The 19,840-nt window shown below is 37.2% G+C and overlaps 1 long non-coding RNA gene and 1 pseudogene across 2 annotated transcripts in view; both read left to right on the top strand.

Annotated features, from left to right (window-relative positions):
- Positions 1-19,840, top strand: part of LOC136794165 (uncharacterized) — a 905,160-nt gene that overhangs the window by 76,555 nt on the left and 808,765 nt on the right. The window lies entirely within an intron of this gene.
- On the top strand, positions 13,176-18,326 carry LOC131755694 (L-lactate dehydrogenase B chain-like; annotated as a pseudogene).

The following is a 19,840-nucleotide window of genomic DNA, read 5'->3' as shown; positions in this document are numbered from 1 at the left end:
CATGCATCACCAAGAACATTTTAAAGCATTATTTTCTCTGTTATTTAAAGTGGAAAATGCTGTCCCTTAAGACACTGGCACTCTGCCATTTGCCTCCAGAATATTTCATGGTTCACTGTCAGGACTGCTGCTTTTTCTCCAAGAACATATGGGCCATTTTGGAGAAGTTTTCTGTAACATTCAGATGCTGAACATATTATCTGTGTACACTTGGTCTCCAGCAAATAATGTTTCTTTAATTTTAATACCTAATGGATTCTTTGGAACTTACTGAAACGTCTATTAAATATGGTAACACCAAAGGAGGCTTGTGAGTTGGAGGTAGAAGAGACTAAATATAACTGATGCAGAGTTTAGCATCATTAGAATGTACTCCTGATTTTATTATTTTTCATTGGAGTAGTCCTCTTCTTCTCCTCCCTCTTTTTTCTTTCCACCTCCTCCTTTTCCTTCTTCTTAGTGATTTCAAATAGTCACTGCAAATTATTTTAAATGGGGGAGACTCTTCCTATACTCTGTGATGTTGATACATAAGTCATTGGAATGTGGTAGGGGTTAGCACACACTTGTGGATGATTGTGTCATTAAAACTGCATCCAATCAATCTGGGAATACCTCACCTGCATTGTTCTGTAAATACCTTTCCACTAAAACACCTATTTGGTTTGATGGTGTATATTTTTAGTCAAAGGAATCAAGCAGAACACATTTAAAGCAAACAATTAAAATTAAATTATGACTACATTCTGGATAGAAGAGCTAATTGTAACTCCAATAAAGAATAGCTTCCCCGCTTGTACAATATAATGTACTGATGACCAGAACTGGGCAGATTCTAGTGGAAAGACACTAATTCCTATCAGGATCCTATCAGATTGTCTGATAGGATAGACAATCCTTACCAGATTGTCTCTTCGCTGGTCATTTGGTGAGCAACTCATTGATTTGCTAAGTTATGGAGCTAGGTGGCTCTTAAATGCAAATGGTTCTATGATGATTAAGGAAGAATGGAGGAGTACAAGGAAATAAAACAAGTAAAAAATAATCATGTTTTAAATCTTGAAATCACTAGTGACTCCATAGTCAGGGACATCTGCATAGAAAGTTTTTTGCCCAAGCAAACCTGGGGTCTTTCCAGATCCTGAGGAGTTGAGGAGTTGGAGAGGACAGAGGTGATGATGGTCAGAAAAAGATAAAAAGGGAAATAAAAATACATGACAGAATCTCTCTGTCATCACAGAAGGGATGAAATCAGGGATAGATTTTAGAGACTGTACCCTTTGGGGAAATGCAAAATAAGAATGGCCAAGTGTCTTACCACTTCAGTTATTTTATCTCCCTTTCGTTTCAGATATATATGTGATCTGGTTGTCATCTCACTCTTATTCTATGTGTCATTTTGCCATTTGGCCATGACAACAACCAGTGTGAGAATAAGAAGTCATGGCCTTCTCTGGGCTCACTGTGTGGTTAGTGGCATCCACTTGCTCCCTGAAGATTTCTTTAAAGGACAGGGAAAAGGGAAGCTTGGGAAGGATCCTGATAGGCAACAGGAGAGGAGGCGGAAAACAGTAAGACAGATTCCTTCACTCCCATGGCCATGTAGCAGACAGGAGAGACAGTGGAAATGATTTGTTTGCCCTCACCTTCTAGAGGCAAAGTCAAGAGAAAAAAATCCACACTTGTTGGGAAAGGTTCAAAGGTTCAATTAAACAAACAGAATTGTTTAATTATCTGCCTGATGGTAGGTTAGTATATTTCATTTACCCATAAACCACAATGTGATTATTTACATATGACTCACATTATATTAAAATAGTATTTGTTTTTCAGATTAGGGTGTTCTCAAAATTTGGTGAACAAAAGTATAAATGTATCTTTATGAAATCCCCAAACAGATACATCCTAAAAGGGAACTTTGAAGGAGAGTGATATACTACTGTACCTTTTAGTACATCTATCTACAGTTATCCACCCCCCCAAGCATCACCCTCCCAGTCCTGATTTCTCTGAGCCACTTGATGCTTTCGTTTTTACTTACCCTGAAATGTATAACTTGGAGTTAGAACTTAGTACAACACATTATAGTGTTTCACTAGAAGGTTTACCAGATGCAGACAATCATTTAAATATTTCTATTCTGGAGACACACCTTTGATTTCTGTGTTTGAATATGTGTTATGAGAAACATGTTCCATGTATTCAAAGATTCCCAAATCCTGGCATGTATTATTTAGTAGAACTGAACCAATTTTAAATCCTGCTACCCCAGGAAGCCCAAGATATTCAGAAGATCTACACACCTATAATGTTCACACATATCGGCGCCCACACACCCAGAGGCCGAAGATTCTCAAAATGTGTATTTTAAGAGAGACAGTATAGAGGAGTGGGGAGGGCTGCATATGATGCTGTATTCAAGTCAGTAAAAATGTTTCATTATCTTAGAGTTTCTCAAAGGGAGTTTAGATTCCAAAAATCCTATGAACACCTTGGTAGAGTGAAGTCTCACCTGTGACATGATCCTTTGGTCTTTCCTACGTTTTTGCCCTTCATGTTCAAAAGTGGTGCTTCAAATGGTGTCCGTGTATTCATCAGATCTCCATCCATCAATAGGCCTCCTTCTTGGCTTGCTTACATGAGCCCTGACTTGCAGGGAACATGGGCCACTGCAGAACACAGGGAAAAGGGCCATGATAATGGCAGGGAGAGAATGCCACTGTGCCTTCTCTCATACCCAGGATGTATGCCCTCTGTCCTCACACGGAGAGGCATGAAATGAGGAAAATGATATTCATGGCATCTTTTATAGGACATTAAGTCAATAAAGTCTTTTAAAAATTCAGTGACTTGTAAATCTTTATTCTTAAGATTATAATCTTAAGATTATATATATATATATATATATATATATATATATATAATCTTAAGATTATATATATGTATAAATGATGAACCTTATTTTTGTCTCCAGTGGATATAGGCCTTTGATCCTAGACAGTCACCAACATTTCTTTTTACATAGTTTATGATGACAGTCACTTGTTTTTCCACCTTCACTAGAAAGACATAACTCATGCTCTTCCATTTACCTGGGACTTGTGGAAGAAATGGTGAATCCCACCCTGACCTAAGGGTTGAGACTCTTTCTTTCTGTGATATGCACAATCCCTGTGATGCTGGACCATAGGAGAGCATGACAGGTAGTGCATCACCAAGAAGTTTGTTGTCGTATGCATTGTGAAAATGTCATGAGCTCTTGACCATTGGCAAGAAATTAACAAAGACCAACTATGTAGTTTGCTTGTTACTGTCCTTTGATACCACCACTAGAATAATTCTTCTGTCTTCAAGTTTTGTCAGTCTTGTTGCACTAGTTAACAATTTAATAAGGCCCTATGTACTTTGGTATGAATACTGACCATGTCAAAGCCACGATTTATGCTAATACAGCAACTTCCCACAGGAACCTCTAATCTAAAGGTTATATAGTAAATCTTAGTTGGATTGAAATGTATAGTCCAAATGCCATAGTACACAAATACCATCTTTTTTATCCAGTTATCTCTGTCATACTATTACTTGTTAGCTACTAAAGGAGAAAATTTTGATTGTGTTTAATTGGTGGCAATTAATAACATTAGCTCCATCTTCAGTGTTCCATAAGGCATATGATTTCTCTACATCCACTCAAATATTTCAACATTCACTCAGATATTTCAAATGGTTAAACCAGCTTCCTCTTTGACATGCTTAGAAGAGACCCTGGGTTTGACTTTTTATGCTTTTAAATGCACTGTGAATCACTCTGCCAAACTCCTGCCCTTCAAGTGAATGATATATTTTATTTACACTCTTAGAAAAAAATCTATGCATAGCCATTATTAATCACTCACACCTTTAAGAATGATCTTACCTTTTAGCTATTCATCAAGATCGGTATCCTCCCTGTTAGAAACACATCATAAGTGATGTACAATCAAACTGTAGATGGGCCCAAGTACACGGCTAATACCAGAATAGATGTCTCTTCACTTGAGGATTACACTCACATGTGAGGATTACACTCACATGTGTGCATACACACACACACACAAACACTCACACCTCAGTATGCTGTATCCATTCTGGCAAGTCCCTTTAACATGCCAAACTGCTAAAACCATGTCAGCTCTTAGATAATACATCACTATGATATTGAAGAGCAACCTATCATTTCCAAAACTGCTCCTACCCTGAGCAAGGCCAATAAGACATTGGACCATTGGAAACAACAAAAATTCAAAGACTGGAGTCTACGATTTTTATCAAAAGCAGGAAAGGGGAAAATTGGCAAATAAATAAGTTCTCTCTGCTGATGTACTAATTTCAAGAGAAGACTATTTACAATTGAATCATATCTCCATTTAAAAATCAAGAAAATAAATTTTTCCACCTTTGACAATAATTGCAATGCATGCTTTTCATTAGTGAAGAAACGCTAAATACATTCATAAAATGTGTTTAAAAGAATTTCATATTTTGGTGGACATTTTCATGCACCTCTAAAATGTTGGCTGGAAATTGCAAAGGCGATGCTTTCATCAGCCCCAGGGGAAAACAAAATATAACTCAAAATATCTTTGATTTTCCCTTTTTCTTTAGCTACTACGCTGATTTCTGTATTGGGTTGAGAATTAGAAAAGGCCAGGGCTTCCCTGGTGACGCAGTGGTTGAGAATCTGCCTGCCAATGCAGGGAACACGGGTTCGATCCCACATGCCGCGGAGCAGCTAAGCCCTGTGTGCCACAACTACTGAGCCTGTGCTCTAGAGCCCATAAGCCACAACTACTGAGCCTGCGTGCTGCAACTACTGAAGCCCACGTGCCAAGAGCCCGTGCTCCGCAACAGGAGAAGCCACTGCAAGGAGAAGCCCGCGCACCTCAACGAAGAGCAGCCCCCGCTCTAAGCAGCTAGAGAAAGCCCGCGTGCAGTAATGAAGACCCAATGCAGCTAAAAATAAATAAATACAATAAATAAAGTTATATATATAAAAAAGGAAAAGGCCAAATGTGTAGCTGGCTTCTAAAAGGTTTTAGATAACAGCAAAATGAGGTAGAAAATACTTCAGAGTAAGATTCTTATTACACAACATCTGTCTTCAAACGTGCATAACCTTAAAAATATCACTAAAATAAATATATCATGAGAGAGACATTTAACTATGCCGGTAGCACTTTAAAATTACAAGATCAAGAAAAACTTTGCAGTAAGGCTTTGAATCTTAGAAGATGCTAAGAACTCTCTTTTCAACAGAATGTTTAACTCCCTGGGCATTAAGGAATTACTTAATAGAAAAGGAAATAACCCATGGGAGGAAATGTAGCCAGCAGTAAAGCTGCTTACAATTTTTGATAGGCCCTAGTATAGCACAGCAGAAAGGCAAATGATTCTATGCTCGCTCCAAAACTCTCTTTCTTAAAAGTTTCTCATTCATTAATTTTTCTTTGCTGGCGTTAAAAGCTTCCAAAGAGAGAGGCTGGGATATTGAACTTGTTATGAATATCCTTCTTATTGATTTCCTCACTTCATGGAAGGCAGATCTGTAAGACAAAGGATCTAATCCCAATTTAGACTTTTATAACTAAACCCTAAAGCAAAGAAAGGCAGTCCCTGGAAGAAGTTACTGCAGGTAACGGGGGTATATTGCTCACCATTAAGTGTCTTAAACACAAAATAGTCAATCTTTCTTAAGGTATATTTAGTGAATGCTTATAATGTGCTTGGAATTGTGTGAAATTCTGGTGAGAATATAAGCATGGCAAGTACAGGTCCCTTTTGTCAAGGAGTTCACAGTCTACTATATGAGACTCGTGAAAATAATAACATAATGTGACATGGACCACAGAATAGCTGAGAATACAATTCCATAGAAACAAATACTCCAGAATTATACTTCATGTGGGCTTTAAACATATTGTGGAAAAGCCATCCTATGTATTTTAAAAATATTTTCCTGAGAAGTGAAATAATTTTGTGATCTTATATATTACACGCCTTTAAAGAGAGCACCCCACTTTTTCTCGTATCAAGCTAGCAGTCTCATTCAATGAGAATGTTACTCTATGGCATGATGAATTTAAAGCAGCAGTGTTCATTATCTCCAGGTTTCAGGAAGGCAAAGGCAGAGACAAAGGGATACCCCTTTAGGATGTGGATTACTTTAGCCTGTTACATTTCAACTATCAAACCTGCACAAGAAGCACCCAGATTAGTCAACAAGCAGATGATTAGAGATAAAACCTCTCATCTTGGGATAAATTTAATCCAGGCAGCATGTGCTCTTTGGTCATTTTATAAATATAGCATTTTAGAACAACATTCTCAGAGATACAGCAGTGTATATCCAGCATTGCAGCTAAAATAGTCAAATAGAAATAAAAATAACTCTCCAGAAAGTCGCTGGCATTCATGTTTCCATTGGAGAATAATTACAGAAGTCAGTTTAAAAGCTAACTTAAGAGATGTTGAACCTCTCACCCCCGCAGAAATGCTGATGACTAGTTGTATTATAGTCTTAAAGCAAAGGTTCCAAAACCTTCTCTTTCCCAGATTTACGGTGTCACAATTACTGGCCGGGACCAGTCTCTCTGGAAGGAAACAGAAATTCCCTGGGCAGGGAGGAGATCCAACCACACATCTCCGGGGGCAGCAGAATTTAGCCCTGAAGGTTTAATATTTCTAATCCTGTTATTTTCTAATCCTATTACTACAATGTTGAGGTGAATTGAATATATTTCCTTCTTTATCTTTGTGCAGTCTCACATATTTCCTTTAATAACGACTTTTGGCTGACCCTGCAAACAGTTTTGCTTCTTTAATTCTTAAAAAGAATATATACACCATCTAAATGATATCTGTTTATAGTTACATGCAGTGCTGTCTCCTTGCGATGCCTCATGACAAAGCTGGCATTATAGTGACTACACATTCAGCCTGTGATTTCTTTCCTTTTATTAACCCAACTTATTATTACATCAAAAATCATGGTTTTCACTGATGACAGATTCAGCACACACACATTCACACTAACGTGTGTGTTTATGTGCGTGTGAAATAGCTACACAATGAGTTATTGAGTTGTATATAGAAAAAATGCTAGGCAACTGCAAATTATAAGGATATAATGCCATCAAGGGGTTTAATGGTGACATCATAAATCACAAGAGCAAGGTATAAATGGACTGTGCTTTCCCACAACTCTCAGATGCCTCTGGCACTATGATTTTAAAAGTTGTCTACTCTCCCCCAACCAGTATTCCCTTACACGTGGATAATTTGTGTTATAATTTCCATCTTTTCCAATCCTCTTTACTTTTCCTCAACTTCAAACCTTCTCTCTACACCCGGAAAGAATCTGTCTTTCCCCCTCTGCTATTAGAGCAGCTATATTTAAATGGAACACTGGATTGTCCCAAGTTGAAATATAACAATTCTAAAAATCTTGCCATTCTGGGCTAGGTGTCACACTCAGACAATATGACAGACAGGTGACAACACACGCAAGAATTAAGAGATTTTTCTCCTCTTGGATAACAGTATGCGTCATGCACTATTCTCTTTTCCTCTGAGACTAGGAAATCTAATTACTCTACTACCCCTATTAGGACTGCAAACATAGAAATGGGTTTTATAGTTTTGCTTTTTATTCGCATCTGAAGTTCAGCGAATCCAAGTAATTTATTTCTTATGTCCTAAACGATTCCCTTTTCTCTCTGATGCTGTCTTACGAGAGAATATATTAACATAAAGTAATAACTGGCCCAAACTTGTGTCCAAATTTAAATATGTCCTAGCAAAGCCAGCTCCATTCTAATTGGTTTTATGTGTCACTTTAAAGCTAGAAGACCCAACCTCCTGGCAGCTTTGCTTTGGGTCTTAATTAGCCACTTAACTGCAAATTGGTTGGCACCCTAGTCCTTTCATCAGTTGTTACCCAAATAGCATCACCGACTTAGGATAAAGAAAAGATCCCACATGTAGCAGGTCTTTCCATCATTATTGCCCTTTAATACAAAGAGGGGGGTTCCCAACTCTAATTAAGGCTACGTTTTTGATAGGCAATTGGCATCTTATTTAATTCACTCTCAGTGCAGTGTCTTAAAGGGAAAACAATCACAGTAATGTGTGTATAGTGCTATATAATTTACAAAATATTTTCATCTACTTTATTACTCTTACACAGTGTCTGTTTTAGCCATGTATTGATCAATATGTTTTTATTGGTGGTAGTGATTTAAGATGTAGTTTTTATTTCAGTCCTCATCCATTTGCCTGCATATCCGCTAAGCTGTCTATCTCCAGTATATAAAGGGAGTCGGCATCTTTATTTTTTGTTGCACTTCTAGAATGACACACATACTACATGGAGAGGTACTTCTCTGCAAAGCAAACCTAAGTCGTTAGTGGGCAGAAGAGCCACCACCTTCAAAGAAGACACAGTTAGTTATGAGAGAAAAGAGAAGAATCGAGAAAGAGCAAGGAGGCATGGTTCTGTGAATATAGAAATAAGCACATAAGGGAGAAAGGGGCTGCAGATATAGGTTGGATCCAAAAATTTGCCAGAGGAGAGTGAGAATTCGAAAAGAGTGTGACTTAATTAGTTTAGTGTTTTAACAGAATACCCTCAGTTGATGCTTTGCATGCGATATGATATAACATCCTTTGTTTCTGCTGGAAAAGAAAATAAATAATTATGGTGCCTTTTTAGTAAGCAACACTGTGGGTTTTTTAAACCTATCTTTTCAAACTGGTTTTATTAATCTATCTACAACACTTTTTATAATTTTAAATGCAGGTATTCTTTTCTAATCTATCATTTTAAACCAGTAGAAATGATATATGGTCATTACACTCAAACTTCCTATCTTTCTGAAAGGCAGCAGTTGAGACTTTGCATACCCCAAATTTCCTCTGACCATCACAGCTCCCGGAGCTGACGTCCAAACCCACAGGCTGACCAAGAGTGAGACTCTTTCAGGCTGTGTGTTTCTGAAAACTTGGAAATACTGAATTCTGTTTATGAGATTCATTTCTCAACTGCTCCAGAGCTTATAAAATATTAGTATTTACAATATCCCAGAACAACAAACACAGCATGGAGGCAGCTGCCTCATCAGAGACTGAGCCACAATGATTTCAGACATTTGTCTATTTATCATGGATTGGATTTCCTTGGCAAAGAATTCAATAAGGACGATGAGCGCACCAGTCCAACACTTGCTCAACTTTGCAATGAAATTTGCCCCTCACCGTCACTCCAAAAGCAATGCTTCTATTTGGTAAGCCCGTTGCCTCTAAGGTGAAGTGTGAAAAATAGGGATGTGGAACTGAGATCAAATGAAGTCAGGCCTTTGATTAAATGCAAACTGAGAGGTGTTGTGAAGGGAACACAGATATTTTCCCTTTGGCCAACATAGGCAGCATCTACAATTAAATCTCAAAAGGAGCAGATGTATGCTTACAGGAAAGATTTGAAAGAAAAATCATTAAGAATTATTATGCTTTAGCCATATCCAAAAGCAAACTTGTTCCGTGAAATGTATGAGCTATTAACTCTGGCAGCACTAGACCTTTTTTCCTCCCATATGTGATTATACAGTACCCTGTTTTTAAGTATATTATGCATTTGAATGTATCCAACAAGTTCTCTGCCCTAAATAAAGATTCGGTCATCTAGAAGAAGCTTGATGATAATGCAGTCGCTGTAAATTACTCAGCTAGCAAAGGATTTTGTTTTTCTACGTCAGACAAACAAATGAAGCACTTTACTTAGTATCTTTCACTTAGTAAATACTGAATAAAATGTCCAAATGAACGAAATAGATGAGAAGAAAGAACTAGTCTAATAAGATAATATTTCTAGCTCATGCTACATGGTTCCTTCTGTGATAGCTGAAGAATCTTGTTTTAACCACTTCAAAAGGGAAAATATTTTATTTTTGTTTAACTACCAAAGTAATTTCACAGTGCAGCTGCTTGCGCACAAAGAACCCTGGGTAAAGGAGGGTCCACCTGCAATGAATGCGTAGCCACAAAAAAAAAAAAAAAAAAAAATTCTTGGTGTGTTTGAGAGTTCATTAGGCCTTCCCTGTGATAGACATTACCCTGAAAAATGAAATGGAGAGTCTCTTTTCCTCTCTCTAGATTGAGTTTATTCTGGCCAAAAAACCACATTCCAGAGTTTTTCTAATTTCCTTACTGAGTTCATTTGTGAGTGGCCACAACAGTTGGCCGAGGTCAGCAAGTCAGGACCACAATGCTTTAAGACTCTTGGGAGTTGTAATTTTTATATCAAAATGGAGGTTATTCAGGGTGGTTGTTTTCCCCCAGCTGTTGTTAAGTAGACTGTATGCTGACCACCCAGTGGATGAGACCAGGGTGGGTGGAAGTGGAGAAACTATTTGATGTGACTCAAAAGAAGAAAATGCAAGATTCTTGGGGAAGATTCTATTCTGGTAGGAGGCCATGAAATACTTGTCTTAAACAACTAATCTTATTTTGTACTCTAGATTATAAATATACCTCCTATGAGCAGCCCTTAAAAATTGAGACAAAATAGAAGACAGTGCCGAGGTGCTGTAGGAAGAAGATATGTATTAAAGTCAAGTTCATAGAATAAAGAAAATAGACGACTCTAGTCTCTTAGATATTTTTAATTTGCTTTTTATATCCTGTTTTGAATAATACTAAAAAGTCAATGAATAATTTAATATTAATTGAGTAAACCTTATGTAAGCTATTCTATCTGAATAATTTTATAAAACTGGAGTTATAGAATTGACTTTATAAAATAGACTGTCAAATAGAATCACTATTTCTAAATAATAGAAGTAATAAAAGGGTGCAAGAATAGAGTGATTATATGGTTTCGTTTTACTCATGGATGAATAAGTAGTTTTTTCTTTAAATGACTAATTTAAACCTTAATTAATCCTTGGCTAATAAAGTAAACATAATTTAGTTCATTAAGGTGTCACTGAGAATAGAGACATGTCCATTTCTATTACATTACTTAGAATGTAAGCTTCATGATATTAGGAAAACAGGCTTATTTACTACTATATTCCTAGTACCTACAACAGTTGCCGACAAATTTTAAACATTAGGTAAACTATTTGCTGAATAAATGCACCTAAATCAGTGATTTCGCTGACCAAAGAGAAAAACTATAAAACCAAAACAAACTAAAACAAATCACAGAAAAACAAGAATCTTAAGATTGGAACCCAGAAATTTGAATGTTTTAGTAGATTGCCCAGTGATTTTGATGATCATTTAATTTTGGGAAGCACCAACTATATACAGGTGGGTACCATGTATTAGAAACCACAAGGTGAGCCTATCTATCGACACAGAATTCAATTTAAAAGAAAGAATTTGAATGTCTTTAAAAGAGGCACACTCAATCTGGTTAGCAAAAATTTCTGTATCCCTCTCTACCATTGTACCCTAATTTCATTTTACTCGTTTTCTCTACCTGTCTCACAACCGAAGACATTTGGGTTTCCAATCTCTGAATTATAGATTCTTGTAACTCAGTCTTTACAGACTCTCAATTTATATGAAAGCTTCAATTTGATATTATTTTTCCTTATTTTATTTTTATATTTCTCATAAGAAACAAAATGCACTTTTGAGATTACAAAATAGGAGATCCAAGAAGAAACATGAACTAGATGCCCATTAAAAAACTTCCAATAGTGAGATACTATGAAGACACTCATAATGAAAGTCTCAAGTATTTAGTACATTCCTCAGGTCTCTAATGTTTTATGGAGAGAGGCATACAGAAGACAAGCAAAAGAAGAGGTTTATACCTTGAGGGCTGGAAACAGATCTGCCTTCAAATGCAGGAATCTCATTTGCTATTTTAAAATTTAATGCGGCTTTTGTTAAAGGCACATTACAAACTGAGATTTACCTCTTTCAGGTTACCAGTGTGATAATAGACTCAAATATTCCTTTGTGGTTTGAAGGAGTGTTTAAGACTTCTTCACCTGGCCTCATTTCTCTCTTCAGCTGCATGTTTTACCACCTCTCTGAACTTTTATCCAGAATATTTTCAGTTCCTGGAACAGACCACCGTCTCTCTTACCTTTAGGCATTCTCTCATATTGGTACTACCATCTGGAATATCTCTCTCATCTTCTCTTGACTAATTCGTCTCTTAGATTCTGGTAAGGAGACATTGTTTATCCTTAAGGAGATGAGTTCCAATGTGATCCATCAGCTCTCAAGTTGCTAGTTGCTTCAAGGAATGGTGCCCCCCACAGGCTCCATCTTGCTGCTGGTAGACATTAAGAAGTGGCAGTAACTAGAATGGGCTTTGTGAGAAGGAGCCCATACATAGTTTCCATTCCTTCCACCATGTCCACTCTTTCCATAGTCCCATTGCACAAGCTCATTTAGGCTCTGGGGCAGCAGAGGAAACAAGCTGGTTGATATCTATGAGACAAGTCATCCTATCCATGTCGTTATTGAGGGCTTACTCTGTGGAGAACATTTTTTCTTGTGAGGATTAACTGGAGACACAAAGAGTTATGTGCTTTACACTTACCCCAAAAGTCCATCTGTAGAACTCTACTCAAGACTTCCTTATCTACAATCCTCCAGCTTCATTCTTCTGCCCATGACTGAGTAGCCAAGGAATTTCCCACTGTCCATGAGTTCATGTATAACCATCCTTCAGATCACTTCTCCCTCCACATTAAGTGAATGATGCAGTGTACTGCTCTTATCTCTGCCTGCTGGTAAGATTTTCCCTAACACTGTCCTTTAGACAAGTTCTAAGTGGGAATACAATGGAATGGTAGTCCATTTTTGGCTACTACCAACATATGTGAAAAGGCTCAAGTTCCTTTCTTCATTATGTGGTTGTAGGGACCCGCCTTTCCCCTCCATTGGGCCACAGTTAGTTGAGGGAGAAGCGATGGCACAAGCATGAAATAAAGTGCTCAGGCTTAAAGTTGGCCAAAGCCCTCTCAGAGCCAGTAATGCAACTGGGACAAGACAGAGGTGAGGCAGAGAGGACCTGAAGTGGTGCATATGAGGTTCCTGATAAATATCCTCAGTGTTTCCACAGTGACTGCCTCATAGGAAGTACTAAAAATATTTGTGGATTTATCATCAGAAGCATGAAACCATCAACACTGATGAAGAAAGCTGACTATTCTGAGAAGTTAAGGGAGGTGAATCTTAGAAACCTTTTAAGTGGAAGGAGATAGAATTAAAATGGCTGTAGTAGATTACAAGAGAATGCTTAAAGGATGGGTTTTAGGCAAAAGCAGACTTAAGAGATATAGTAAAAGTGAGCAAGTATGTCTGAGAGAATAAGGAGGGATAATGGAGTAAAAGATGAGGCAGGGAACCGACAAGTTTTAAAGCACCGTGTAAACATCTACCTGGCCTGGGATCCTCTGGAAGATGTGTGCAGTTGGGCTGGGTAATTCTATGTGTCAAGTTGACTAGGCTAAGGGATACCCAGGTAGCCAGTAAAATACTATTTCTGGCTGTGCCTGTGAGAGAGTTTCCAGAAGAGATGAGCATTTGAATCAGTAGCCTGAGTAAGGAAGATCCCCTCCCCAATGTGGGTGGGTGTCATCCAATTGATTAAGGGACTAAATAGAACAAAAATGGAGAGGAAGGGTAAATTCTCTATCTTTAATCCACCTGGAATGTCTGTTTTCTCCTGCCCTTGAACATTGGAGCTCCTGGTTCTCAGACCACTTGACCCTGGAACTTGGAAGAGTGAACGAACCCCCTTTACACCAGGAGTTACATCATCAGCTCCCCTGGTTCTCAGGGCTTCCAAATTGGACCGTATTACACCATGAGCTTTCCTACTTGTCCAGCTCGCAGACAGCAGATTGCGGGGCTTCTCAGCCTCCATAAACATGTGAGCCAATTTCTATAATAAATACCCTCTTACATGTATCTATCTCTGTATACCCTGACTGGAGAACCCTGACTAATACAAGAGCGCAGAGAGTACTGACAATTTTAAGACTGCTAATTTGAAGAGGACTAATTTGCAGCAGTTCTTATGGGTTGTAAGCGCAAGCTGTTGCAGTATGAGCTGTGAACTTGAAATATAGTGATTGGTGTTTTAATCCTGTCTTTGCCACCTACGGCATTTTCCCTTAGCTGCAATGTGAGAGACGGATAGGTCTTTGAGCCTCTTTCAGGCTTGAACATTATACAATTATGATCGCAAATTAGAACCCTAAGATTCTGTGACTATCCAAGGGAGGAATCCTCAAAGCCTGACAAAAAGATAGCTTCACAAGGTGTGGAGGTGTGGGCAGTGCTGTATAAAATGTAAAACAAAGTGATTGGACATGCAAATGATCGTATAGCTAAATGATCAGCTAGCAAAAATATGATGAAGATGATCTTACAGGATATAAGGAAGAACTATAAGAAGTCACACTTTAATATTGTCTAGATAGGGATGTCAGTGAGACCTTCCATTGGACAGGAAGGAGAGGGAAAGTGAATAGCAGATTTCGGTGATATCTGCATGTAGATGAATCTAGTAGCTAGATTCGTGTCAGGAGATAAAACTAAGATTTTAATATAAGTATCTTAAATTGGAGTCACATGAAACTTCCTTTGCAGGTGAATTGTATGATGTGAAGTTAAAGGAAATTCTGGAAAGGTGGCTGAGTAGTAAAATGTAAATACAGCAACAAAACCTCCAAGTTCTTGGGAGATTGAGGGAACTATAGTATGTTATTGAAGAGAGGAAGAATACAAAAGAGTAATAGTTACTCCTCTCACATTATCTAGTTACTTCCTCTTCCTTTTTTATATTTTTGTGAACAACATGGTGTTTGTGTATGAATTCAGGTTAGATAGGATTAAATCAGAGGAGAATTTAAACACTGTTTTTGTTCAAAAGATAAGTGTCAATGATGGGTTGGCAGATGACTTCAGTATGCAAATATTTTGGCTTTTATCAAGATAAGATGGATTCCAGCACAAACTACTTCCACCTGCAGACTTTTCTTAATAAAAATGCAGTCACGTTGTCTTGGGTCCACTTTCTTTATCAAGACGCTCAATTTTCTTTACTTCACTTTAATGGCCCTGAGATACATTCCTCCTTGACTAAGGTTAAGGTGGAGGATACAGATGTAATGCCATACTATAAAACTGTAGTTTTATCCATCTGGATCAACTTCCATGCTATTATTATCCATATGGGAAATTGCAAAGAAAGCAGAAATATGACTTTCATTAGATTTGTAAAGTATACTGATATAAAACAGAATAGATTGTCTATCACTTTGTTTATTGTTCTGAGCAAAGAAATGTGCCAATCATACAACTATATATATTTCCATATACAATTGGATACTCCTAAGATATTTACATCTAGATATGTTGTCCAATGGGAAAATCTTTCAAAGTAATCTATTGTTTTTATCTGGCTCTTCTCTTCCCACAACTCTGGCATATTGTAAATTGTCTCAAAGAGTCTTGTTACAATGTTTAGTTCTTTAATCTCATGTCAAATTGAAGGCTAGTTTGACCCATATTAAAAAATGGTAGAAAAATAGAAAAGAAGACATTGTTGATAAACAGTGTTTAATTCCATTTTGGAGAAAACAATCAACTCTCTTTCTTTAGGATAAAGCTGAAAATGGCAAAAGCTCACACACATATACAGTGCTGTATCATCCTCAGGTTAATAAAAACAATTTATATGCAGGGTGGTGAACAAGAGGGGTGTTATGGAAAACATTTCTCACCCAGGGACAGTGTACCAGATGTGCTAAGACTTATGGGAGCAATCAGAGGTGACCAAGTCTCTGTGGCAGGCCTTACTAAGTTAGATGGTGACCCAGCATCTTCAAATTATTAAGCTGTCGAGGACTTCAGTGATTAAAACTGAAGAAAGGTCAGATACAAACCTTCAGAATGTCCCTGAACTGAAATTTTCTTATAGGCACTAGACCCTCATGGAGATACTTCTCTTGATACATGGATTCGTAAAAATTAAATATTTGAACTGGATTTACAGAGAGCTTGAGGGAATTTTAGTGGATGATGCTTCCGCAAGCTATCTCATACCAGTTTCAAAGCTTTAACCAACATCTCAAGAAATATCCTTAGAGGGTGATTTTGCATGTCATCAGAACTGAGGGCAGAGGAACAGATTCATGGGGACTTTGACATGTTCAGTTAGGTCCAAAAAGACAATAGTTACAGGTAGAGACATTAGGATAAACTTTCAAAACCTAGCAATGAATATATGTAAAAGTTAAAATTAAGTTAGCACTTGTTGATGGTTTAATGCTCCCCCAAGTCATATCCTAGGCTTTAAATATTGTTTGAGTTTAGATAACTTGTCTCTGCCCTCGGCTTTTCCTCTCTTTCTCCAAATATATCTCTATATTATGATACATAGATAAACCAAATTCTGAATACATTCATATGTAAATGTAGAGGTACAGGGGTATCATGTATCTATAAATAAATATTACGCATGCATTGGGATGTTAAACATTACCCTTCCTGTTGTCTTGGAATTTAAGCAGAAGTCTCAATTTGATATGCACCAAAATGCTTCACATCCGGAAGCAAGTTGCTGTACCATCTCCGCAGCACATGCTAAATCGGTTCTGCAAGCGTTAGCCCGTTGCTCAATTCCTCATTTTTCCTGATGATGACTCATGGTATTAATAATGGTGGTATAACAAACAGAGAAGATAAAATTTCAAATTCAATGTATTTTATTCCACAAATTCCAAATCTTATTTTAAAACTATACTTTGATACGAACAATACAATTTTAGATGAAGAATTTAATAGACAAAATGATGGATTTGCTGTAATTTCTTAAAAAGTATTTTTGAACACTTTTGTATTTTTATTGAAAAAAGAAAATATTTTTACTGATATAATCTATAGTTTTTCTTTATGAGATTTTTACATATTGATAGTTGATTCATATTCCATTTCCCACAAATCTTAAAGTCCTGTCTTTCTAATATGCTTAACATGAAGACTAATTCAGAGTTTTGGAATGCAAATACTTAAACATGAAATCTTACAGTTTGTGCACATGAGAAAACTACAAAGACGACAGTGTCCCTGTCTTTGTGGAGACACAAATCTCAGATCGCTTTTCAGATTCGCACATGTTCTTTCATTTTCTTTCTTGATCAACATGCTGCCTGTGCTATTTTCCCCCTCCACTTTCTGACTTACGTGAAAATCCTGGAAGTTTGAGGACCTGGCTCTCTGTGAGGTGAATCTTGACCAGTGGGAAAGGGAAGGAGTCAGGTACATCAATTCCTTCTGTTTTCTTTCTCTTCCCCACGGACTCCTCAAGGCTTGCTTCCTTTTTGCAAAACTTGCAGTTCTGAGTGCCAGGTAACATGAGGACAAGGCAATCAACCATGTGTCTTTGTGGCTCCTTGTTAAGCAGAAACCAGTGTGGTAATACACCATAGCACACTGCTTTCACATTTCTTTGCTTTGCTTCACCTTTTCTCTCATCTTCACCACCAGGGCTAACACCTCCTAAAAAGTGTTAACACCTTAACCCTTGCCCCATCCTCTGCTTCCTAGAAGACTCAGTTAAGACACTTTCCATTTAGGATGACTTCTTTCAGCATATGTAGACTTGGGCCATCAACATTCTGGGAAAAATTTTGGTAATGCATCTGTCCTTGCTATTGTTTTGATAAACTAAAGGAAAAATATATGGATCTGCAGATTAGGAGCTTATTTATTCAGACACCTACAATTGTGATAGAAAAGACGACTGTCAAAGCCAAGTGTAAGGTTGTGGTGGTAATCCCAAGACTCTATCAAGGGGAGAGAGTTATCTCAGTCTGGTCCAGAGAAAAGTTACTGGCTTCAGTGTATAATATTTAAGATTTGGTAGCACATTCCAGATTGCATCACCATTGTTTCTAACCCAGTGGATGATCTTACATATGTAACCTGAAACTCAGTGAACAACCCAAGCCCCGTGTGATTAGGAGTATAATCTGGATTCTACTAGATTGGGTTATTTTATGCCTGAAAATCTTGGCATTCATCCTAGCAGCTGTCATAGATGGATTTGAGAGGACCATGGTGACTCAAGTGTGGCTACGAAGAGTGAAGTGAATGTGGCAAGAACTTTGCTTTTTATACCAAATTCAGAAATGAGAATAGACATTGACCATGAGATTTGGAAGAATGTCTATAATTTGGTGGGTAAAAGTGCCTATAAGGTGTTAAAATGGAAAGGATATGTAAACTTTCCCATTGATGTAAGTGTGGCTTAATTGAATCCATATTTAAAACAATATCCATGTTCATCTACTATTAATAATAGTGAAAGATATCTGACATTGAGAATAAATTCTTCTGAGCCTTTCTTATGTTCTAAATGCTCAAGGATTACCTTTTGTTATCATCAAGAATCTGAGAGCAAATATATTTTGATATCCAGAAAGATCTAAAACAATTATGATATCTGGGTTCTATGCTAAGGAAATGTAACAGCTCTAATGTGACTAAATGACCACTCAGTTTCCATCCATACTCATGAATCACAGTTTACTGTTTCTTTCTAAAGTGAGAATTGGGCCAATGGTATTCAAGCACACTAATAAAATGCTTGCATTTTAATCTATGAAAAAATTAAGTCAACTACCAAATGTGCCCCAAAAAGAAAGAAAACAGTATAAAATTACACGGCTTAACCTGAAACGAAGTAGAAATACGTATGAGGGTGAATTTTCTCCAATGAAACAATTAGACTACACATATCAGACAATATTCCCTTTTGTAATATGTCTTCAGTAGACTTAACAGCTAAGTTCTGGGTTAATTTTTGAATAAACCAGTTGGCAATTAAAAATAACTGTGACTGGCTTTGAAAATTATAAAAGTAATGTAATTTTCACTGTAAACCTTATAAGTATAAAGAAAAGCAGGTTAAGGGAAACAGTTTGCAACACCCAGGGAGAGTCATTGCTAATTTGGGTGTGTTTGTGCCCTAATATTTTAAAATATATATTTACACAAATACATACTTCCAAATTAAGATAATACTGTGTAGGCAGTATTGCATTGTTTTGGGGTTTTTCTGTCATCAATTTTCCGTGTATTTCTCCAAATCTTTTCATAATCTTTGAGAAAACAATACTTAGTGGCTTCTTCATATCATTACTTCACATGGCTGTAGCATACCTTATTTGCTCATTAGTTCATTGGTAGATATTTAGGTGCTTTTGTCCATTTTTCTATTAGAGAGAACTCTGTACTGAGGATCCGTATATACATATACTCTTTTTTGTGAATCTTCTATTCCTTCTTAAGAAGTAGAATTACTGGGTCAAAGGGCATACACAATTAAAATTCCTTTGACACTTATTACCAAATTTATAAAAACTAGAGGTCAAAATGCTATCCCATGTACTTTCAATTTAGGTTTTTTTTTTTTTTTTTGCGGTATGTGGGCCTCTCACTGTTGTGGCCTCTCCCGTTGCAGAGCACAGGCTCCGGACGCGCAGGCCTAGCGGCCATGGCTCACGGGCTTAGTTGCTCCGCGGCATGTGGGATCTTCCCGGACCAGGGCACGAACTCGTGTCTCCTGCATCGGCAGGCGGATTCTCAACCACTGCGCCACCAGGGAAGCCCCAATTTAGGTTTTTGACTATTTATTGAAGTTTAACTTTTAAAATTTTTTATCAATTTGTATTATTATTTATATCTTAATGTCCTTTACTATTTTTCTACAGCAAAAATTTGAATATGTATTGGGTTATAATAACTCTTTATATATTAAAAATTC

The sequence above is a fragment of the Kogia breviceps genome, chromosome 4 (assembly GCF_026419965.1).
Source record: "Kogia breviceps isolate mKogBre1 chromosome 4, mKogBre1 haplotype 1, whole genome shotgun sequence".
Taxonomy (NCBI): domain Eukaryota; kingdom Metazoa; phylum Chordata; class Mammalia; order Artiodactyla; family Physeteridae; genus Kogia; species Kogia breviceps.
The sequence above is the reverse complement of the archived record's forward strand: the minus strand, read 5'-3'. Positions and strand labels throughout refer to the sequence as shown.